This window comes from Xenopus tropicalis, chromosome 3 (assembly GCF_000004195.4).
Source record: "Xenopus tropicalis strain Nigerian chromosome 3, UCB_Xtro_10.0, whole genome shotgun sequence".
NCBI lineage: Eukaryota > Metazoa > Chordata > Amphibia > Anura > Pipidae > Xenopus > Xenopus tropicalis.
The window spans coordinates 60,702,675-60,728,661 of record NC_030679.2 but is presented as its reverse complement, the minus strand read 5'-3'; the positions used below and the strand labels follow the sequence as shown (position 1 = coordinate 60,728,661).

The 25,987-nt window shown below is 36.0% G+C and overlaps 1 long non-coding RNA gene across 1 annotated transcript; it reads left to right on the top strand.

Moving 5' to 3' along the window:
- The first annotated feature begins 837 nt into the window (after window positions 1-837).
- LOC105946930 lies at window positions 838-25,600 on the top strand. Its single transcript, XR_001170365.3, has 2 exons — window positions 838-984; window positions 24,986-25,600. It is a non-coding gene; the product is annotated as an uncharacterized LOC105946930 (long non-coding RNA).
- Window positions 25,601-25,987: the final 387 nt, after the last annotated feature.

Sequence of the window (25,987 nt, the reverse complement as noted above, 5' to 3'; positions counted from 1 at the left end):
AGTTATGCTATTCCAAAGAACAGATAATATAAATTTACAATGGCTTAGAAGGGGTTAGGGGAGCAGGGAAGTCAAAACAGAAAGAAATTATAAAAAAGAAATATAGGAACTATGGCACCAGGTACTGAGTACTGAGCTGTGGCTACGTTATAGGTATAACTGAACAGGATATTTTACATGCTTTGTACATGTTTTAACAGTGTTTTAACAGTCATCTGTCTAATCAGTCTAATTTTGCACATTACCATTGTTGAGCTACAGTTGCCACTATTCACTATAAGCCCTGTTCTGAATATCCTGTATACATCACACATTTTACGTAAGAGTGAATTTCTAAGTTATGTCTATTCAGTTTTGGTTTTCATTTCTACAGCCCAATTCATGTCATCAGTGTTAGACAGGAGAGATCAGGTAGTTCAAGCCAGATATGAGTGAGTGTGAATACTTAAAAGAAACATTGAATTGGCTGCAGCTGGTTTGTCTAGTTATATAACCCCCAACAAATAAAGAACATAACCCAGAAATATAGTTTATGAATAGTAAAGCATTTCAGTAGCAATTCTGATGTAGATTTGGGTATCCGACTTTAGTACATCTGGTACAAACATGAGATTGTGGTAGTTTTTGCATGGAAAAACAATAGAAAACAATGTACATGGCAAAGTGTTGCAAACTATTGATCAATGATCAGTCAGTCAGACCAAACACATGGATCGATTGTTTGATTGATTTGCTATAGTAATTAAGTTGCTGTTGTAAAAACATCTGTGTAAAAATGTCAAGATTATGCAGACAACAAGGGATAATGACATGCAGTCTTAACAATGTTTTCAAACTCCAACTTTCAGGTATCAGCAACTGGCCCTAATTTGGACTTATCCAAGCTTAAACATAGATATGTCAATCAAAATAATTAAGCCTCAGCGGACACACCACTGGATTGGACTATTGACAGATGAGGAAACATGGTGAAACAGATAAGAGGTTTGTGCTGTAACTATAGAAACAACTATGAGAAATTGGAAAGACAAGTAAAGCCCTATTATGTTAAATGATTCTGTCATTAAGAATACTGAAGTTTACCATCCTCGCAGAAGCTATGATGGACAAGAATTAACCATTAAGGTTTAGCCTTGTGGATAACCTATACAGTATTTACTCCCATGAGATGTATCCACTCATCATCAAATGTCCCTAAAATATCTAAGGGCACTGCCTAAACTTTTAACATGTAATAATATATAACAGTGCCCTTGTAGCTGTACAAACAAGTGTAAACAGAGGTATCTATTATTTATAATATATATTTTTTTCTTACAACTATTGTTTTGAAGCATTTCACTCACAGAACATGGCATTGCATGCCTTTGGCAACACTAAGACACTGAAGAGCAGAATTTCCACATGCATTAGCGTTAAGCCTTTTCAGTTTTTCCATACTCCTAAATTGACAAAGAGAAAGTCCCCTTATTAAATACACTTTGGTGTATCCCATAAGTTTGCAAGAGCATCCATTGAACATTAAAGTCCATCTTTAAGACAAGTTTTGTGGATCTGCCTGTACTGATTAAAAGAGTAGAGTTGGGGTGATTATCTGGTAGGGAAATTAAATGAGTTAATAATAACACCTTCATTTAGCATTACCAATTTGTTGTTAGAATTAACATCTCAGCATTTAAAAAGATGTATTTTTGTTCACTTTGACTTAGTGATAGTGACTAAAGCAAAATAAAATGTAAAATAGTAGAGTGAGATGGAAGAATAATGTAGGCAGTTTCATAAAATACACTTATGTGTAAACAATATTCTGTTACAAAAGTCACCACCAAGACAGAATAATGGCAAAAGCTTGCAGTTTATTATAAACATAATGATACTGCGATCTGGGAAATTCTAATAAATCTGGACAATGAGCCTATATAAAATGTCACACTGTATTTATATTATATAGTAACTTACAGTAACTAACAAATGTGATGCAGAGCTGGAAAGTTAGAATTCCTGTTTTCAATTAAAAAGATTAAGATGGAAATAACTACAAAAAAAAGGTTAAGAAGGAAAATAACTACAAAAAAGTTTGGTAATTAATATGCTAATTTGATACAAAATACTATACAGGTATTCCATATTTAAAAAGCTAGTAGTATTTTTATGTAAGTGTAAGGCATATTGTTTGCCAATTAGAAACACATTAATATAGAGTAGAGTTTCACTGGAAACTGGAAAAATTTTAAAATAATCTGCCAGCCACATAGGACACCTTTGTCTGAAAATTAACAAATTAAAGAAAGTAACCTGAAATAAAGTTTATTATTTGAAAAGCTTTTCACTAGCTATTCTAATGTTAAAATTTGGGGAATCTGACTTTAGTAAATATATGGTAAAAGCATGACATTGTGGAATTATTTGCATGGAAAACAATGTACAAAGCGTTGTAAACTATCAATCAGTGAAGGCCAATCAATCAAGACTATGGGGCAGATTTATCAAAACACGAGTTCAAATCCCAAATGGGAAAAATTCGGATTGGAAACAAAAATTTCGTAGTAGACACGATAATATCGTATTGGTGATCCAAAATTCACGAAATTTACGATTGTAAACAGTGTCAAAACTGATCTGATTTTTTCGCACTAAAATACGAAAAAGTCGTGCAAGCGACGGAAAAGTTGCGAAAGCTGCAAAAAAGTCGCACAAGGTACGAAAAAGTTGTGGAAAATACGATTGGACCGATCAAACGAACTCTTGGAGCGTTCGTGGATAAGTAAATGTGCCCCTATGGGGCTTATTTATGGACGCTCGAGCCTTCTGCACCTAAAGCCTGCCGAGCTTTTTATCTTTTGGTCGGGGAAAAGAAAAACCAGATTTGCACGAATCGGGTTATTCAGATGAAGAAACCACGCAAAAGTTTGGGAAATCCTGCATGGTTTTGGGATACAAATTCTCAAGCCCGAAGTCATTCATAAATGTATCGCCAAATGTATGATAAGCGCATTATGACAAAACCTGAAAAAAGTAAAAAACGTCAAAGCAATCTGCTGCCCGCAAATGTGGAGAGCGCTGAAATATCTAATAAAAACGTGGAGGGACTGTGGAGCCACCTGGGGCTCAATTCCCTCTGGGCTTATAAGGGGTTAAATTACATCCATGCAGGGATGAACAGCCCCCTCACTCGCCCCTCCCCTCCCCCTGTCTGCCTGTCAGCTTCCCGCGCAGCGTCTCACCCCGCCTGCAGTATCACGGAGTGGCATCCCCCTCCCCACCCTCCCTGTTTAAGCACATTTATCTTGTGATCTGTAATTTTGTATTTTCTCTCAGCTATATGATATATTTTTCTTTTAAGGCACTGTTTATTAAAAAAAAAAAAAAAAAAAAAAAAAAAAAATATATATATATATATATATATATGCTCGTATTTTATTTGTCACAGCTAATGGCGGGTGATAGTCCTTGGCCATTTAATCTCTGGTGTTGATTGATGGTTTCCACATGCCCACTGTGTTCGCAGTGGCTGGCATTCATTTTAAAACAGCTTTGAAGTTCAGTAAGATGTTTGGTAAAGTTTGAAATACATGGCAAGGACTATTGTGATGTTTGGATTCGTAATAAAACTGTGGCCGAACTCCACCCACATAACGGTGTCAGTGTGTTTTATTGCGTCAGCAGGGTACATCAGGGTAAGGTTGGAAGGGAGGGAATAAGTCTCCACAGTCACACCTATGAAAATAATTTTGCTGGTAGCCAGTTGAGTGAGATTTACCAGAGTGCTGATGCAAAAATTAAAGGGATAAGGCTTTGGACCAATTGAGGAATAACAAGTAATAAATATACCTTGTGCCCTCCAATGCCCATTGGAAAATATTTTACTATCAGAAACAACGAACGTTAGCTGTAACTATAAAGCACAATAAGAAGTGGCAAGTAAGGTTGCAATGGTAGGGAAAAGGTTTGCCGAAAGTAAAGTAAATAACAATGGAATAAAAGATTAATATAAAAGTAGAAGAGAAAATTAAAAAAAAAAAACATGAAAAATATGTGATTTGGGGTGTTTGATGTGCTATAGTGGATCGTAATTTCGTCTGTTTCAGTGTTAACTGTTTCTCCCTAATAGCATCCTATGTTTCCTGCTTGTTCCTATTTATTTGTGTTATTTATTTAATAGTTTATCTCTTAGCTTGCACTTAATTTTCCTCTTTGCTTTGTCTTAGACACAAAGTAAAACATTTTCCAATTGATTTTTTAAATATAAAATAAAGACTACATTTAAATGTCAAAGACTGTTACAGGTATCGGACCCCTTTTCCAGGAAACCCATTATCCAGAAAGTTCAGAATTACGGAAAGGCCATCTCTCAGACTCAATACCTGCATCGCATTGCAATTTTTAACTGCATATTGTAAGCTTTTAAGGCATGCTTGAAGGTGGCTTAATCTTTTGGAGCAAATTTAACAACTTTTTCATTAAGAATTAAGCTTTATAACATACATTGCGCACTGTCGCAAACAATAAAATTCACAAACTAACGTCCACTGTCGAAAGTAGTCGCTAAACAGTTTCTGCGTTCACAAAGCCCATAAAAGATTTGTGCAAAGTCAAATATAGAGGCAAATTTTTGCATTACGAATCATTTTTCCATTACTGACTTTTGTTACAGTACCCTCATAATGTGTCTTACCTTGGGGTAAAAAACAAACAAGTTTGAATGCATCACAAATCCCTAAACAAGCAGTGGTGCACATAACCATGGAAACTTAGGCTACTACACACAATCCTGGTACACGGTCATCTATTTTGTCATTAAAGTAATAATGTGATATGCTAATGGCAATAACTAAGAGAATTCAGAGATCAATATGTTCATGTCCATTATAAGCCAAGGATTGCACAGCAGTACTACTGTATATAGACATGTATTTACCTTTATAGATGGTGCTTGCAAGGTTCCTTTGCAAGGTTCAATGTGGCTGTTTTTGCTAACAAGCTCACTGCTCACTTAAATAAGAAATTTTACCTGGCATCAGAAGACCTTGGTAATTAACTCAAAAAGTAATGCAAAAAAAAAAGATTTAGAATCTTTGAACTAAAACATACTGTATATGCAGCTGTGGTGTTAGACTTTTCATTTGCAGAATAGCAATAGAACATTTTATTGACTGCTACTTTCTGGAGGCAGCCATTAAGATTTCTAAAATGACCCCTGGGAAAAGTGAAGGTTTGCTTTTTCACATGAGCAATAAATTCTTTAGTCTGTACTGAGATTCGAGTTTCTATTGCATCTTGCATAATCATAGTGCTGTTTTATTTATCATGGGTTTACTTTTTGTTTTATTCAGTGAAAATGAATAACCAAATTATACATTGTGATGGAATCTAAAGAATGGTGTAAAAGGGAAAAAATATGTAACAAGGTTAATGACTGTCATTAAAAACTTAAATCAAGATTCCCAGGTACAGTAAAAAGAAATTTTTGGTCATCATGTAATGATGCATGGTGTACAAGGAAAGTAATGCATTTCACAAAACAATTATAACTGAAACATATTTTGTAGAGATTTTCTATGATTAACAGAATATTCCTCCTATTTTAGAAGATGTTTTTCCATAAGTTACTGTAGCTTGCTTGATCGATGATCTTATTTTATTCCTACTCTTTCTCAAGAGCATGACACACCGTGAAAAATGTGACTAGCATATGACCTGTCATAACATAGTTTGACTATGCTGGTGAGGGAGGCAGGGTGTAGCAGAATGTTAATTGCATATTATGTATTGAGCACAGTGGCTCTCTGAATATTGCATGTTTTACCCAATAGTTTCTTTTTTAATACTTTTATTTTGTGTAGTCCCAACACATCATTTATCATTTTTAGAGGGGATCTTTTACAGTACTCCCAGTACCAATCAATTGTTTTTTAAAAAAGAGAGATACCAGAAAGATAGGTAGAATTATAAAGGAAAGTTCTAAAAGATTAAAGAGATAGGAGGATAAAAAGAAAATGGAAAGACAAAGGAAGAAAGGGAGCAGGTGGGAGGGTGGCAAAAACCACCTCTCTTTTAAACAAAATAATTTTTAATTGTTAATTTGCGCAAATATTATAGAGAAGGTTGAATATACTAGCATTAATGCACTTTAAAACTTGGGTTCCAAAATTCCTATTATCTGAATATTTTGGGGCTCCCCTTGCATGCTTGTATGTTTGTTCAGCAGTAGTGATGAGTGAATTGTTTCGTCTGGCATGGATTCACTGCAAATTTCCAATTTCGCTATTGGTGAATTGTTTTGTGAAACTTCTGCAAAAATTTGCAGTGAAAAAAGTAGTGGTTGCATCAAAATAGCCAAAAAAAAGATGCGCGTGACAAAAAATTAGTGCAACAAATGCGTTTCACAAATTTTCCTGTCATTTCGCTCATCTCTATTCATTGGCTGGTAAAGATTGTTCCTCTGAATCTAGCCAAAAGATTTGTAATCAAATTCTGTATTGTTAGATACCAAAGTACTTAGGCCTGTGAATTGAAGTAAGTGCGGTGGCCTTTTCTTTAAAAATAGACGTATAGAAAAAGAGTACTGCATGCTCAGGGACAAAAGAAAAAAGTTTATTGAATAAACTCTACCAGATACTTAGACATCCATGGAAATGCATCCACTTTTTCCTAAAAAAACTAAAATGGTAGTTAACAGGTCACACACAGTAGCTTTATGTAAATACAGGATTTTTTATTAATAATGATATTATATTGATCAATTAAGTTTAACGCATACATTTCAACACAATTAAACAGGCAAATGAAAGCTATTATGAAATTTGTCTTATATTTAGTCCCCAGACAATGGTCCGGGGACTTTAACTACAAATTGAATAGCTAAGGAAGCATTGTCCTTGTTTTATTTTTTGCAGTGCTTGTTTCCTGAGATAAGCAGGAATACATTTCCTTAGGTTGATTGTATCTACTTTTTAACCGGATATATATTAAGATTCATTAGAACATCATCTATCAAAAATAAATTAAAGCAATTTATCTGCAGTGCGTAAAATGTACACTGTCAACATCTTTCCGATTATGGTGATCTTTGACTGCACAGAAAAGAAACAAAGTACATCATTCCCTCACTGAAGGCTGGATGCTGTTAGTGTGATGCTATAAAACAATTAAGAATGATAGTTTCAAAAGAAAATAATCTATGCAGAATATTCTGCTGGATCAGTGCTATCATAGAAAACAAGAGCCAATTTAAGAGATGCTGACAACATAACAGACATTTAATGAATAAATTAGCGCATTGCAGGTTACAGCAAAAAAGTCATTCTAGAAGTTTTTTTTTTTTTTTTTTAAAAGCTTTAAGTCCCTCAAGATATTCAAGCCATGTACAGCGGTGCCATGCACTATTGCCTATAGTGGCATCCTTCCAGAACCTATTTCCCCACAATAAACATTTGGATGTTCATACAAAACTTCTTCTAGGCTGAAGAGGCTATAACCAAACTGATACTATAAAGATGAAATGTTTGTTAACTGTGAACATTAAAACCCTGCACTTCTAGAAAACTGGGCTATTTCCTTACCTGTTCTCCAGTGCAAGGCACGCTAAGTAATCATAAATCTAGAACACAAAATGTATTATTTTTAACTAGATGAAACACATTTTCTTACCTCAGTTTAAAGCATACATCAAATGTTCCCATTCCTGAATACAAAGGGTCATAGAAAGCAACTGCATACGCATGAATTAACAGACAGGACAGAAGAGGTAGGGAGCTAGAAATCTTAGAAATGATGTGTAATGGATTGCATATTGGACAGATGTGAATTTTCTGCATCACTGGATGATTCATTTAATCTTTTCCTTATTTTCTAATTTCTAAATGCATTCAGTATGTGTGTGCTGACACACAGTGTCTAACGGGTAAGGCACTGGCATTTAGTTAATTGGTAAAATTTTTGAAAAAGTAATTTCATTTTAAAGGGATACTGTCATGATTTTTATGGTGTACATTTTTCAGTTGTAATATTGGTGTGTAGGCAGCCATCTCAGTGCATTGTGCCTGAGTCTGGGCTTTCAGAAGGAGCAACAGCCATACACATTAGAATTGCTTTCAGATAACCTATTGTTTCTGAGGAGCACTGAAAGCTTGTGGCTACCCAGACTGGGCCTTTGTCAAAACAGCAACTTAGCCCAACAGGAACACCAAAAGGAATAACCGTCCTGAGACACATTGTAGGCACAATATAGTCATCCCATATGTATCAAGAGTGTCTGAGAAACTCAGGAGAATTTTCAACAAACACCACATCCCTGTGTTTTTCAAACCTAGCAACACACTGAGACAAAAACTTGTACACCCAAAGGATCCAACACCAAAGGAAAAAAAAAGCAATGTTGTGTACCCAGTCCAGTGTAGCGAGGAGTGCACTGACCTTTACATTGGTGAGACAAAGCAACTGCTTTCCAAGCGAATGGCTCAACATAGGAGGGCGAACACTACAGGCCAGGATTCTGCTGTATTTCTAAAGACAAGGGACACTCTAAAAATAGCAACGTCTAAATTTTGGACAAAGAAGACGGCTGGTTTGAAAGAGGTGTAAAAGAGGCCATTCATGTTAAAGTGTAAAAAACATTCCTAAAAAGAGGCGTTTGACACCATCTGTCTGCTACATTCATTGCTGTTCTAATATCTGTACCCCGGGAGTTTCAGAACTTTTCACACATCCATTCATGCAACTCTAACAAGTAACACCTGTCTCAATGAGTTGTATGATACTTTGGTAATCCTTTCAAAGTAACTCCACAGCATTCACACCTCTGTGAGTTTCAGACGTCACCTGGATATCTTCAACAACTCCCATGTAACTGGAGGATTCCCAAGCCAGACTTGGATTTCTTACTATTGAGTGCTATTCTGGTATCTACTGGGAGCTGCTATCTAGCTCCCTTCCCAGTGTTCTGCTGATCGGCTGCTGGGAAAGGGTGATATCTCTCCAACTTGCAGCCGAAGAATATGGCTAGCCCCCTGTGAAATTTTAAAATTGTTTAATGCAGGATTCTGCTAGAGAAGCTCTATTAAGTAATGTGTTTTTCCCATGACAGTATTCCTATAACAGTAAATTTAGTTTTAAAGGCCAACAAAAAATTACATTTGTGTAAGAGCAAACTGTACATATGGGGATAATGTGTGGTATCCATAAAGGAAATACAATGTACATACACAGGTGAAAAATATTCAGACAATGTTAATTTGGGGTTCACATTGCTCCCTTTCTAACTGTAGTCTTCCTTTCCATTTACCAAAGTCTTTTAGCTGGGTATTTATTACAAGGATGTTGTTTTGCACATTTACAAAATTATATGAAATGTTGCCCAGATAACACCTCTCCATGTATGCTCTAATCAGACTGCAAAAATGACTACTAATGATGATATTTGTAAGCTGTCTCACTGCATTCTTTTATACTGTGTATAAAACTCAACGTGTTGCTATATCATGTTTTATGAATATATTCGCCCACAGATAATTCAGTTGTATTAATTCTGTCATTGTAGTTCTTTATTGATATTTAAATGCTTCAACAATAATTGTATTTTCACTGGAAATATTTCTAAAAAATGAGTATTCATCCATGATATCTTTATTGATATTAGAGTTGTTTTGGTGTATAAACTTGCCACTGTCGAATTTGCAGAGATCTGTGAATTTGCCTGTGGCAAAGGTTCACAAATATTCACTTAGGAAGCGCCAGCAGGAGATGCGATCAGGATTGCAGGCAAGGGCAAGCAAGAGATACAATCGGATTGCAGCTCGTGGTGCCATTCTATTCACCCTGAGCTCACAGGTGAAGCAAATGTGATGAGATTTGCTTATCCCTAATGTAAAGTGTTTTAATAGAACAATTCACATAATTTTAGAGCATGAGGCCTTGGTGAATTGAACTAAAATAACTAGCAGTTAAGGTAAATGTGAATGAGTTAGTTATAACTTGCCTTAGATATATAGCAAGTTAGATAGATAGATAGATAGATACACTAAGCAATTATTTGTAAAAGCCAAACAGTTCTAACAACTAAATCTATAGTGCTGCCATATTAGCTTGTTAACAAATAGTTGTACATTATGCAATCTGACATATTAACAGTTGGGAAATTTATAAAATTTTAACTCTGGCTATTTATACAACTTTGATCATTGAAAAGTTTAATTCTTATATAACTTTAAAGCAACATTTGTATTCCAGCAAAAACCTATTTCTGGGCCACTATATGTCACATAATTCCCTGCCCCTGGGCATAGACCAGAGAAGACCTTCTTTTTTTCTATGTTTAGGGTGCTTTCAGAGAATTTTTTTTTTGGACTTACCTATTAAAACTTTTGGCTGATAGAATCTGTATCTGCTTCTTGCATGCAGCAGAGCTTTTCCCCCTAAAGCAGGAGCTAAGGAGCAGGTGTCTTCTTTGTTGCATCTTAGGGAAGGCTAGAACTGCTGCTCAATTCATTTTCTGTATAGCTGGATATTGCCTATAATTGCCCTTCCATAGGGTATTAAAAAACAATACTAAGGGGCACATTTACTAACCCACGAACGGGCCGAATGCGTCCGATTGCGTTTTTTTCGTAATGATCGGTATTTTGCGATTTTTTCGGAAAATGTTCGCGACTTTTTCGTTACCAATACGATTTGTGCGAAAAAACGCGAGTTTATCGTAGCCATTCCGAAAGTTGCGCAAAATCTTGCGATTTTTCGTAGCGTTAAAACTTGCGTGAAAAGTCGCGATTTTTTCGTAGTGTTAAAACCTGCGCGCCTTTTAAGTTTTAACGCTACGGAAAAGGCGCGTCTTTTCACGCATGTTTTACCGCTATGAAAAAATCGCAAGATTTTGCTCAACTTTCGGAATGGCTATGAAAAACTCACGTTTTTTCGCGCAAATCGTATTGGTAACGAAAAAGTCGCGATGATTTCCGAAAAGTCGTAAAGTCGCCGAAAAAATCGCAAAAAATACGAAAAAGTCGCAAAATGTTCGTTTTCCAATTGGAATTTATCCAATTTGGATTCGAATCCGTGTCTTAGTAAATCAGCCCCTAAGGATGTATATGTTACTTGAAAAGAAAATCATGCAAGAAAAAAAGGGATTGTGAAAAACAAGCCCATGAAAAGGTACATGCATAAATTACAATGGGTAGGATACAACTGCTGTTCTTCTAACAAAGAGACAGAATAATTCACTGAGACTTTTCCTTTATTAGTCTGTCAGCTACAAGCAAGAATATAAACGTTTTTTCAAATTTGAGGAAAAATACATTTCTTCTTTTCATTACACTACATTTCACATTGCTTAACAATAGCCCAGTGAAGCCATTCAGCTGCATATTTGACAATGAAATAACATCCAAAGCAGAGCCTAATGTTTGTGCTAAGGGATTCTGGAGCTAATTAAAATCATAGAATACTGACATTATTCCTAACAAATTAAATGTACAATGTGTGCAAGATACCCAATGAATAAATGCAGTGTACATATCTGTGAAATGCTGTAGGAGGGATGTGTACAGTGCAAGGAGTGACATATCTAAATGTTTTTATTCCATTGTTACTGTCAGTCTAACATTAGTGTCGGGTGCCTCTCTTTTCCCTCGGTACCAAGCCATAATAAGTATTCCTTTATGATACAAGGCACTCATCTGTCATGTAAGGTGAGTTCTTTGAACCATGAATACATTCCCATCCACTCTTGCCTTTTACAAGAAAGAAATAAATAGCAGTGCTTGCTTTAAGGAAAAGATGAGTATATAGATTTCTAAAAAGAAATGCTTTGATTTTTTGCTTCAGTTTCTGTCTGATTTACCAAAATATTGTATTTAATATTTCCTCTCTCAGTCAGCTAATTTAGTGGCAGCTGCTTGTGTAAGTAAAAGGGGCGTGCTCCCACTTCCTGGGATTTTAGAAGAGACAGGTCTGTCCTGTATGTTTGAAGGAGAGACACTGTCCTGCTTGTTTCTGGTGTGTGAGAGGAAACTGGAGGGTCTGTTTTGAGTGAATAATTAAAGGCAATCATTTTCCTGCATTTTTGGTGTCATTGTCTCATTCTCATTTGCCTACCATTATAAAAGCTAATCTCTCTGCAACTTTTTTGTTGTGCACGTCTTTTTTTTTAACCTGACTGCGCCTATTTTTCTGCAACTGTGCCCATTTTGACGCAACCGTACCCATTTTGACATGAGGTGCCAAACTCAATAGCACCCAATTTGACACAACCGCAAGTTTTTTTGACACACAACAAATTTTTTCGCAGCAAATTTTTGCGGAAGTTTCATGAAACAATTAGTTAATGGCAAAATGCGGGAATTCGCTGCAAATCCATACCTGGCGAAAACATTCGCTCATCACTAATTATAATTCAAGTGTAGTCATATAAATAAAGTGAAATATGTTTAGCACTACCATAGTTCCAAGGTAAACTATATAAAAAGAAAGCCACATACTGAGCTCTTGTAAAAGAATATTTCTTTGCATTAACAAATTATTTTCTTTTGAAGTTTCATTTTACTTTAAGGCTCTAAATGAAATGGATTTTATTATATTTATTTTTTTAACTGGAACTTTTCATAATTAAAAAGGGAAAAGATTTTCAAAGAAAAAAGTAAATAAAGCCCCTTTTATAAAATATGCTTTTAAAATCCCTAAACTAAGCATTAAACATAGGGGAAAATGTAATAAAAGACAATCTTTCACTGGAGGAAGTGGTCACAAAATAATTTCCGGGTTTGCCAAAGGTTCAAGGTTTGTAGTTAAAAATACCTGATACAAGTAATATATCGGGGGGGGCTCATTTATCAACATTCTGATTTTTGTGGTTTTAGTAGTTTTTTAAACCAAGAAAAAAACAAATTTTCACTAAAACTATGAATGTCTAGCCATTTATTAATAGATCTGAATTGCAAAAGCATGAACGTTATATCCCATAAAAAATCCAACTATACAAAAACCTCTAAATACTTGTTTTTGTAAGAATTTTTTTGCACGTGTAAGAAAAACACAAAAACCTCTAAAGCCACAAATAAAATAAAGATTGGTATAATTTGCCTAGGACAGCTCCTATTGGCTTCTACATGACCTTGACAGCTATTAGATGTTGAAGCTTTTTATTTATTTTTTTAAAGGTTTTTACACTTAATAAATTATGATTTTTTTCGTGCTTTGAGTTAACAGTAAAATCCAAGAATTTTTGCAGTACAAAATATGATTATGAAAACAAACATAAAAAAAGAACTTTAGTAAATGGGCCCCTTAATCTGCAACTTCTCCTGAATAGAACAATATGCCAATAATACAATGCTCCTTTTCATAAGGGAACTTTCAACAATTTCTTATTCCCTAGGATCTCTTGCATAGGTTTGAAATGTGCAGTATACTAAAACTAAAAAATGTTGTGCCTAACATTCTGATAACTCACTGTGAATGAGCCTCCTCTTGTCCATTTTATATATAGAAATATGGATATGTGCTCAGTACTTATATTAGTACTAATACTAGTATAATCAGTGGTTAGAATGCTAACTCTACCAAACATAGGACCAGATTAAATCTATAAGAAAATAGTTTTTATGGTCAATTAGCTGAAATCATATGGGTGAGCAGGGCCGGATTTCTGTTTTGGGCGCCCCGAGGCCGCCCCTGTCGGTCGCCCCCTCCCCACCCATGCGCATGCGCGAAAGCGCCCCCAGTGCGCATGCGCGAAAGCGCGGCCCCCAGTGCGCATGCGCAAAAGCGCGGGCCCCCCCCAGTGCGCATGCGCAAAAGCGCGCCCCCCCCCCCGTGCGCATGCGCGAAAGCGACCCCCTCAGTGTGCATGCGTTCCTTAAAACGCCCATACGGAGCAGTGGGGAGAGGTCCCGACTGCTCCGTATGGGAGCCAAATTTAAATTTTTTTTTGCGGCGTGGCGGCATGCCGCCACTAAACTTCTGCCGCCCTAGGCCCGGGCCTTTGTGGCCTCTCCACAAATCCGGGCCTGTGGGTGAGATTCACCCATATTTGAGTTCTATTTTTTTCCCCATAGACTTCAATGGGTTTCATGTGACAAACAGTGGCACAAGTTTTTCTCATTTAATTCCATCTGGCTCTATGAGAAAATCTGGAATCGAATTACTAGGTACGTAATCTGTGCCTTATAGTGATGAGCGAATCTGTTCCGTTTCGCTTTGCGAAACGGGAAAATTATTGAAGCACATTTTTCGCACATTTTTTTTGTCGCCCGTGTCTTTTTTCTTGTCGTCCATACTTTTTTTGACGCAACTGCTAATTTTCACTGAAGTTTCGAGAAACAATTTGCCAATGGCGAAATGCGGAAATTCGCTGTGAATCCATGCCTGCCGAAAAGATTTGCACATCACTATGCATTCTAAATTTTTAGGGAAACACAATTAGAGTATTTGCATGTGTATGAAAATGTGTGATGTGAGTATACAAGAACAAAAGATTGCACAAACTATTTTGGAAAGTGATGGTCAAAAAAAATATCCAGGCATGGATTTGCGGCGAATTTCTGCGTTTGGGCATTGGCTGATTATTTTGAGAAAAGGGCAGAAAAAATTGCTGTGTTAAAATTCAGCAAGTGGCAAAAAATTGTTGTCTGCGGGTAAAAAAAAAATTGAATTGTTGTACATGTCAAAAAAATTGACGCGTGTAAAAAATTTTTTGTGTATGTAACTTTTTTGACATGAACGTCAATTGTTTACTCATGTGTCAAAAAAACTGTGCATGCAACAATTTTTTGCCACACGTCATTTTCGCCGTTTCGTGGATTCTTCGCTGTAAAGATTTGCGAATTTTTCAGTGAAGCGAAAGGGGACAGATTCGCTCATCACTAATGATGATCTAAATGTATGTATTTGTCTACATTTGTGTATTGTATTATTCGTCAGAATAGGCAGGCAACCCGCAACAGATGCAAACAGCACATGAATGAAAAAAATTATTTTTAGAATCAATGCCAAGGAAGTTATGACCTGTCTAGATACTCTCCATCAGCAGGGAATTGATGGTGAAGCACAAGTCCAGAAATATTGCATATTTTAGAATTCATAGTGCTGGCACTTAAATATATTTTTAGCCACACTTGAAATGTTATGGTGTATGCAACTTTGTAGTGGGATGAAGTGTGTAGCTTTAGCCCAAAAGATTGTATTCTTTAGTAAGAGAAGAGGAGCTCTATTAGTTTATCAGACCAATTGACAAACCAAATTATCGCTGCCTTCATTCTCTTCTATGCTAATTATTTTTTGTTTACAATTGTTAAAACTACCGAAAATGTTGCGCAATACTATAAAAAACATTAACATTAAAAATGCATTTAAGGACTTCATGTGAACAATGATTATACACATTTCATGCTGTTATTGAATATTGCTTCAGAAACAAGGGAGTATAAGCTATTGAATGCATGAAACCCATTAAAAAGTAATTTGAATTGTACTTCAGCTGAAAGGATTTTTACCAAAGAGCAACTTATTGCATTTATTCCAAATAGCTACATTATGAAAACAAAAGCATGTCCATTTTAACTTCAAAATAAATATATGAAAGTATTCTATCATTATACATTAAACATGAACTGTAATTTATTTGTAAATGTATTTTCTTTACTTGAAGCCAAAATACATTCCTTAAATAAGAAACCTATACTACTGCAAATCCAAATACAGATACCTTTTATTGGAAAATGCAATTAAATTGAAAGTTATTGTGATGAACGCATAGTGATGAACACTTTTGCTGACTCAAAAATTTGTGAAACCCATAAAATGAGTAAAAAAATACATTCAATAAGTTATTCTGTGCCAAAATAAATTGACGCACACATCGAAAAACTGTTTTTGACACACGCAACTTTTTTTGGTTGCACTGCAAATTTTTAAGCGCCAATTTTTTTTGCCCGTTTAACGAAACAATCCGCAATAGCGAAATGTGGAAGTTCGCTGCAAATCCATGCCTATACTCATCACTATTACAGCATAAACAGGGGGCAAATTTACCAACATTCATATTCAACATTCAGATTCAGATTTTTGCCACAATTTGTGTCTAGCCTGTGCCTTTTCTCCTTTTTTCCCCACTTGAATGGCTGCCCCCATGGCTACACAGCAATTTGTTTATATAAACTATAGAAGTCTTTCTGAAACAAACACAAAACCTTTACCAGTGATGGGCAATAGTACATTATATTTTAAATACTTTAAAACATTTTCATTTTTTGGTGTTACTGTTCCTTTAAACATAAAAAAAACTTGAAAACTCAAAGATAAAAATGTGCATCTGATAAATGGCAAATTCATGTAGAAGTCAATGGGAGTTTGGCAAAATCGAGCCGTTACGCAAAAAAATCCGCCAATGGTGAAACGCGGAACTTCGTTGCGGATCCATGCCTGGCAAATTATTTCGCCCAAATTTTTTAATTTGAGTTTTTAAGAATTCAAATTTTTAAAATGAGGCACTAAGTCTGGTTATTTTGTTACTTTGTGAAAAAAAGTCATGGTTACTTCTATTCATCTGGACAAAATCAAATATTAATATAAAATAACAAATATATATGTAAAATATAGTATAGTGCCTCATTAACCCTGGAGAATAATTAATTTTTTCAAATATCACGTTCTGAGCATGTGATTCAAAAGAAAGAGATATATAGATGCCTATATAGCAGCACATTTCTTCTATATTTAGATAAGTACAATTCATCTGCACAATATTTTTTTTCACAAAATATGTCCCCTTTAACATGTTAACGGGGACATATTGCGTGAAAAACAATATTGTGCCAATGAATTGTACTTATCTAACTATAGAAGAAATGTGCTCCAAAAAGCAGTTTTTCAGACTGATTTAGTGAAAATTTCTGCAAAAACCCCACTTGTCTCACCTATGTGTTCAACTTCCCACTGCCTCCTTTCCTAGGCTGTGCAGGGGGGGCAGCGGCACTCAGCACACTGCACTGTAGGATAGGAACCAATCAGCAGCTAGGCTGACCTGATAGGGAACTGAAGCCTGTCTTTGCTTGTGTGACTGCTGGGCTGTGATTGTCTACTCCCCTCCTACTGTGCTTCTGGCAGGAACCATTAGAACAAGCCCACTCCTCTTTTGAAATATGAACCTGAGAGGCTGTATAGGGAGCTCCAATAAAGGGGCCACTTTTACAGATTGTATTAATTTTCAGACAAAAGTGAAACCAGCACCATATATTATTCATAATTGCCTACAAGGTTAGTGTTTTTTTCCTGTATCCTATATGTCTCCTTTAATAATTATCATGCTTGCAATAGGTGAATACAAATACTTTTTTTATTGAAATTCCAAAGTGAACTTATATTAAAACTTCAACAGAAGACAGAAATAACATTGCTTCATGTTAGTTGAGTAATGACAATTCTAAAATATTATGTTATGTTATGATCCTAAAATGGCAAAGAAACCTTCATGAAAAATGTATTACGGTCTGCCTTTAAAGTATCTGAAGTCTCTAAAAATGAAACGAGACTAACAAGCACTGGAAAGACTTTGATGCTCTTAGTGCTTATCCTCAATGGGCTCCATTTAAATATGTGAAAATCCAAATTATTGCAAGGTGTAAGTCACCTTTATGTGATTTAAAATGCAAACAGTACTATTGGTGCTGATGGTGGTGGTGATGATGGTATGTGCATAGGTGTGTGTGTGAAATAAATGCAATTAATTTATAATATAAAAATAATATTAATCAACACCACAGATACTGTAGATACTGTTATATATTCTGGACTCTTTTGCTTCATGTAAACTGATTTGCTTACGGTGAGGCCTACAGCAACTGATTTCTCATTATGGATGTAGACAGTGCTAAATCCAAACAGTCTGAAATTCCAGCTCATCCATCAGTTTTACTGCCATCAAGAATTACTGATTCAATTGAGTCATGTTTAATAGAATAAGGGGGCACTCGGCTTCTTTCATATTATTGCAGTCCCCACTTCTCACGGCCAACAAAATGGCACAGAATAACTTATTGAATGTATTTTAGCTAACACTTGATGCTAAAATATGAAGTAAAATATAGGCCGTACTTAGAAAGCCATTTACTAAATTGCAAGTTTTTTTTTCCGATTCAGATTTTTTAAGCGTTAAGTCGCAGAAAATAAGTTGTGAATTTTTCGAGATTTACTATGCAACAAAACTAGTGATTAGCAAATCTGTCCAGTTTCGCTTCACCAAAATCTTTTAAAACATTCGCAAAACGGTGAAAACTGACATACGTCAAAAAAAATTTGCTGCTCGTGTAATTTTTTGACCGGTGCAACTTTTTCTTTTTTTTTTTACACACGTAATTTTTTGTACGCACATGACAATTTTTTTTTTTTGCCACGGACAACATCTGCCAATTGGTGAAACCCAGAACTTCACTGTGACTCCATATCTGGCAAATTATTTCGCCCATCACTAGAAAAAACAGTCCAACAATTTGCCAGCTAAAACTTGCCAAGATCATGTAGAAGTCAATAGTAGATGTCCCTTAATTCTTTCATGTCTCCGATGCAATGCATTCCTAATTTTTCATTTAATGTTTATGTATGTTAAGCAGAAATGTAGTTAGATTTCTGTAAGAAGAACTGCAGGATTTTTTAAGATCTTCATAAAAGATTCTCTGGTGCCCACACAAGTCACAGCGCCTAATCAACCAAGAAAGACCTGCAGTGTCAGATATTTTGATATTGTGACTTTACTCTGGTCTTTCTTGTTTATTGTTCAAGTGTATGTATACCTATTATATTAATGGCAGTGTTACAGTTTCTCAGTGAATGCAGATGCTTCCGAAACCTAATTTCCATACAGATTATTTCTCTGTCACCTTCATATTTTTATAATCACCTGCTGAGTGAGGCTTATTAGAAACAGAGAAAGATGAAAATTTGGATCCATAAACAAAAACATGAAATTTGCTTATGTTTTCAGACATCATATTAATGACAGCACATTTAGAAGAATTGTACCCATAGCAATCATAATATTTGGGAATTAGGGGAAATATGGCAAATAAAACAACAACTGTTTGTTATAAACAAACTCAAATTGTTTGGCTCTATTCATTAAGAAGGAAGCAATGTTTGCAAAGAAAATGATATTTACTTCCAGAATGCTATATTCTGGATCTCACATCCAGAATTCTCCCATCCTGATGTTTTCTGAATATGTGTTTGTTGTAATGTAATTAAGAGCAGCATTCCATACCTAAAGCTTACCTAAATAAGAATGAAAATGAAAAACAGGATGTGTCATTGTTTTATAGTTAATGCTAACTTATTTATCATCAAGTACAAGGTACTGCCTAATTATTACAGAGAATACCTATATAAAAACGAAACATTTGTTATTTTATTAGGACTAGGAAAATGGCAACGCTGTATTTCAGATATTTCTGGATAACAATTTTTAAACTGTAAACAGCAAAAATATTTCAATGATAGAGTTAGATAGTAAATTAACTTAATTACCATGAGGTTTTTTTGAAGGTAATAAATAGCATGTGTAAATTTAGGTTTGCTCCATTCCTGAATGGGATTGGGGGGAAGGGGGTGCCAAACGTTGAGCCAGTTAATTATAACTGATTTCATATGAGCTGGAAGAAGAACATGGCAGTATGGTGCTCCTACTGATGTACCCTTGGCCAGTGCAGTTTTCAGCAAACAGGAACACTCGGCAAGGAAAGGGAGGGGTTGTATATGGGTAATCTAATTATCTCTTTATGCAAGGATTAAAGATTAAGGGCCCGATTCACTAAAGTCCGAAATAAGGAGTGCTATTTATAGCATGCATTAAAAATCTTATCACTTCTTATTTTTCGCTCGATTCACTAAAAGGACACTTGTCATAATTAAGAAGCGATGTTCTTGGCGTTATTTATCTTACGATGACATATTTTATTGAAAAAAACTATGCGATAAGCGTTATAGGGGCCGATTCACTAAAGGTCAATAACGCTTATCGCATAGTTTTTTTCATTAAAATATGTCATCGTAAGATAAATAACGCCAAGAACATCGCTTCTTAATTATGACAAGTGTCCTTTTAGTGAATCGAGCGAAAAATAAGAAGTGATAAGATTTTTAATGCATGCTATAAATAGCACTCCTTATTTCGGACTTTAGTGAATCGGGCCCTAAATATCTTTAATTCCCCTGGTTGCCCTGTTTTAAGCAAGAGCAAGATTATTTGTGATTAAAACAACAGGCAAAAAGTATGTTCAGCATATATCCTATTAACTGATATTTGTTAAACAATTTGCACCCTTTATTTCTTTCCCACTTTGGGTGTATACGTCTAGGCAAATTCTGGTTCCGCCTCTTCTTTGTTAAAAATAATGGTATACTGGGTGATTCTGTGTGTTTTATCACCTGAACATTTTCCAGCTTGCCAGGCAACAAGACTAATTCCTATGGAAGCTGCCTCCACATGGGCACTTGCCAGTGAGGCAATTATTGCTCAAATGTTGCTTAATGCATTTTTGAGCCCCTGTGGATGGAGGCCATTCCCATAGGAATGAAGAGTGGATATTTCAAGCATTTTGTTGCCTATCAAGCTGATAGTGTGCCACATTCAGTTCTGGACTTTGACAATGACTTCTAATTCATTACAGTATAGGGAAGTAATCCGTTAAAGAAACCAAAACCCTTTTTTAAAGAAGAAAAAGTTGAATTGATGGGGCAGTAATGTATACTAGTACTGGTATATAGGATCTATTATCCAGAATGCATGGGAACTGCAGTTTTCTGGATGAGGGATCCCTCTGTAATTTGGATCACCATGCCTTAAACCTGCTTTTGCCAGTCAGCTAAAACCCCTCAATATTTCAAAGTCAGTGCTGCCTTTTGATTTGTTTTGCATGAATTTTCCTCCTGCAGGCAATTTCATAGAACCAAAGCAATGTAAACTCCTATTGTTGCTGGTGAAAAGCCATTTCGGAATGGTTAGTCATCCCTGATAGCAAAGTTCTGTTTCGGGCAACTGAACCACTCCGTGGGTCCTTAGCCTTAGGGTATTAACTTTTGTGCAAAATGTGCACTGGTTCTGCAGGTAAACCTGTATGGCTGCTGTAGCGCACTGCAGGCAGTATGTGCTGGAGACAGTTTAATACTAGTTTGCAATGGCATATACAGTATACAAGTTTTCAATAACATTAGGATAAGGATTACTACCTGGAAGACAGGAATAGTCACTTAGTCCTGCACATAGGAACCAGTGCATCAGGTAAACGTTCCTACCTCAGTTGTGCACTCTGGTTCCCTCTGCAGTAGCAAAGCAGGAAGAGTTCCTGGAAAATTTAGTCTTAAGGGAAACAAAATTTAAGTGCCGAACTTATTTAAAAGCATAAATTTTATTAGGTGGGTGCATAATAGCCTTATAGTCTCATAGAAGTTTTAAAAGAGACAATTTAAAGACATTTAAAAAAAAGATGCAAACTATAGGCCTTTCATCAATAATACAGTTTTATGTGGAATTTTACTAAACCCGCTGTCACGGTCGGCACCCTAAACCAGAACAGATGCCAAGTTCCTTGGTCTCGGCTCGGCTTCACCGGGTTGAGGCAGAAAGATAATGTGATCGTCAGACAGGCAAGGGTCAAACCGGGTAATCAATCAGAAAGATGAGGCAGAAACGAAGTCGAAGTACAAGCTGGGGTCAGGTTACGGATATCAGAATAGTCAGAAAGCACAAGCAGAATACAAACGCACAAAGGCTCAGGAAGGCACCAGGAAACAAATCCTATCACGGGCAATGAACGGTAGGGAATGTCCCTTTAAATACCCTTAACTTTCGCGCCATTGCGCGCTGGCGTAATCACGCAGGTGCGAATGCGCCTATAAAACGCGAAAGTGTGCGCGTGACGCGCACTAGGAAGATGCCGGCACAGGAAGAGGTAATTAATATTTTATTACACCCGCTTTTAAGAAATAACAACAAAAATGATGATACAAGTTATATTTTTGTGTGGCACTGACATTTTAGATGTATGCACCAGGTTTGCAAAAGCAATTTTCAGGATGACAAATGTAAATAGAAAAAATGATGTTGGTTGCCTCTTAATTTTACCAGTCACAAGGTTTATTTTAAAATATATGAGGGTTTTATACATGTATTTGCTGAGATGGAAACAATATGAAATCGAAATAAATCAGAAGAGAGCAGAGTTAAAGAGCAGCTAGAAAAATGGTATATCTCTTGAAAATAAAGGCTATTTTGGAAGCTATAATAGTCAATTCATTTAGGAGGTGTAGAAGGTTAAAAGGTCTACACGGGAACAGCCTAAAGAAAATGCAGGAAGTAGTGAAATGTTTACTATGCAGTTTTATCTCTGTGCCATTGCAGAACCATTTATGTACTCAATTTTGATTCACTGGCATATGTCAAGGACTGCCTCTGGTCGACGATTTAGAAACAATGCTGAAGTGTAGAAATATGATGACAAATGGCAAATTTATTGTTAAAATACCAAGACATTTTAAGCATGGTTAAAGAGGACTCAGAAGAGAAATAAAAATGTGCAGACTTTACAGCGTTACAGAAATAATTAGACTTAAGAAATATAATTTGGTTAGCATTTACCAATATCTGTTTAAAAATTTAAAGTTCCTTTATTAATAGTAACAGAAAAACTTGTGGTAGTGCAAGAACAACCAGTGAAGATATTTTTGACATTTTTAGAGGGGAGGCATTGTAAGTACTGTATATTTTCTGACATTTTCATTGTTACTTCACTAGTTATTTTATTTCAAACATCCATTTAAAGACCAATTCATAGGCTTTGCCTTTGTTCCAGCCTATGAAAAAGCTCATCAACAAGTTGTCAACAATTTTTTAAACTAGAATAACCTTTGAAATAAAAAATTACATGCGTACACCTCATCGTTAAGTCAGTTCATAAGACTTTGCAGCATTTTTTTCGGAAAATATATTATGAGCTTATTCTTAACTTCTATTATTCATAGTTTTAAAGCAGCAATACCTTAAAGGAGAAGGAAATGTAAAAACTTCATCAGAAAGGTCTATGAAAATACAGTCATAAGCACTCACAGAAACGCTGCACTGAGTCCTCTATCAAAAGAAACACAGGAGATTTCTTTTTTCCTTTTTTTGTACACATGTTCTTAGGGTACCTGACTTCCTCGCTAAAGGTCCCTATACACAGGCCAATTCTAGCTGCAAATATCAGTCCCTTAGACCAATTTGGCAGCTAAACAGCCCATGTATGGGGAATACTGACAGGCCTGCCCGACCGATATCTGGCCTGAAATCGGCCGGATCTCGATTGGGCAGGTTAGAAAATCTAGTGGGATCAGGGACCGCATCGGCTCGTTGATGTGGTCCCCGAACCGACTGCCCCATTGCCGCCAATATAATTCGATCGTTTGGCCCCAGGGCCAGGGGCGATTCTGGACATATCGCCGCCTGAGGCTCCTGGATGCCGCCCCCCCCCCCGCTCCCCAGCGCTTACCTTCTGAGCGCAGGAGCGGGTCCGGGGGCGGTGAGATCACTAGTGCAGAGAGCGCAATTGCACTCTCTGCACTAGAAGAGCCGAATTTCCGGTTTAAAAACCGGAAATTCGGCTCTTAAAGTTACCAGGAGCGGCTTTTTGCTGCCCCTGGTAACTGGGGCACCCCTGCCCAGGGCCAAATGATCGAATTAGCCTACACGCTCCCCGATATCGCCCACCCATAGGTGGGGATATCGGGTGAAGATCCGCTCACATATCCTTAATGTATGGGCACCTTTAGAAAAGTCCTTCATTCCCGGGGCCAGAGACTGCCCACTTCTCTTGTCTCTCCTGCTCCCCCCAACCATAAGAATTCATAAAACTCACTACCCCCACCCTTAGGAATGTGTGATCTGGGCTGTAACGGCTAGAGTTGCAGCAGAAAGCAATAAAGACCAAGCTAAAATAGCAGCTGCAATCTTACACAAACAGAGAAAGATTCTAAGGCTGTTTACTCAATTATGGTAAAGCTTTGTGCAAAATAAATATAGTGTTCTAGGTGGCACTAATGTGTCGAATCTGTTGGCAGTAAAATGCCAAAATGACTTTCCTTCTCCTTTAAAAAAATAAACTCATATATCCTATTAAGATAATGTTATACAGAAGTGCCTTCATATGCATGAATGCACTGATTTGTCATTGTGTTTTAATGCACAAAATAATTGTCCAAATCCTGTCTCCAATGTGTTATGATGAGCATCAAAACCAAGGATTCAGACAGGTGATTATTCAGCACATCTGCACTGTGACTTGGGGAACTGACACAGGTATTACATTATGTGTTAAATTATACAAAAAATTCTTGACTGTCAGGAAAGTTTTCAAAAATGCAGAAAATATTAAATTGCGGAGAATCCTTCAGGATTCACCAGTTCCAAATGTTATAGATCAAACACACACATATATATATATTGGAAAAATATCTGTGGTTCACAAATACCCTTACCAACAAGATATATAATAAAATCATACTATTTTTATACTTTAATATAATCTTTCACCTCAGTCCAGTTGGAGCCTGTTGGCCTACAACTGGTTTATGTACTAGGGAAAATTTCCTTTAAGTCTAGTAACCTACTGACTAAGGGAAAAAACACCATCAGCCAGAGGAAACCTACAAATTTAGAGTACAAACATATAAGCTCTGCGCTGTCCCTTTGTTTTTAAACACCACAGATAACATTGATCAAATTGTACAGGACAGCAGCCAAACTTTCAATAAAAATTTTAGAACATTCCTTTATTCTTTCTTTATTAGTATGAAACAGTTCTTTCCAGACGAAAAAGCAAAATAAGAAGAACTGGAGTTTACAGAGAGTCTGTCTCTTGCCAGATGATGATGAATAGATCTGGAGCTGCAGTTTACTGAAGATATTTAAGTATGTACAGGGAATGGTAAGTGACAATTGGCAGAAATCTAACCATTTTCCTTATCTTTGCAGGCCACAGAAGCATACCTGAAAGCTGGAGCACAGGAATTTTAAGATAAGTTGCCACATGGAGGATCAGACAAGATCTTGATCTAGACAAGAATTGATGGACAGACAAAGTCACAACATTTTAAACAAGTAGAAACTGAAATGTTAAGAAAAATATTGTGGTTGAACACAGGCTGAATAGGAGTAGGAACCACGATAAACACAAACTAGAAGGTTTAATATCAGAGCAAAGGGGGCAAGTCTAGAAAGAGATTGTAGGGTAAGAAAGAGATGCAGGCATTTTATTGAATACATATATGTACTGTATGCAGATGCATACTATTAGATTAATTATATTTTTCCAGTATTTTGTACTAAGTACACATTTTCTGTTATCTAAATTAGAGCAAATCAGAAACTTTATTTTCATTTATTATGTTTGCAACTGGTGGAAATGGAAAACAGCACATAAGGTCTTAGTCAATGCTCTCAATTGGCATAGAATATGCTTGATATTGTTTATGCCCTTTGAAAGTGATCTCATGAATAATGCATTATTTTTCTGATAAAGACATATCATTCTACATAGGTATTCTTATTGCATTGTAAACCAAATAAATTATAACTACGCTTGTAATGTTTCCCAAGGAGAAATATATATTTTATATAGATGAGATTTGGCTTTCTGTTTTAAGAGGGTAAACCCAGATTCAGTTAATACATTTCTGTACTGGCAACCAATTATACCTTTCTTGTTTAAATCATGAAAAGGTACTTTGCTGAAATAAAATACTTTACATTCCGACATTAAACATTTAGGGTTATAGACCACTGCAGCTTTACAGCACAGGCAAACATATGAGAACAGTTTTTTTTTATATAGAAATAGAAAAACCAGAGGTGTTGTAAAACCATTCCTAATTTTTTTTTTTTTTATCAGCTTTGTAAATAAGTTTGGAATTGTACTCACCATTTTCAAGTCTACAAAGTCAAACTTAAAAAAAATCACTTAAATTTTGGTAGGAC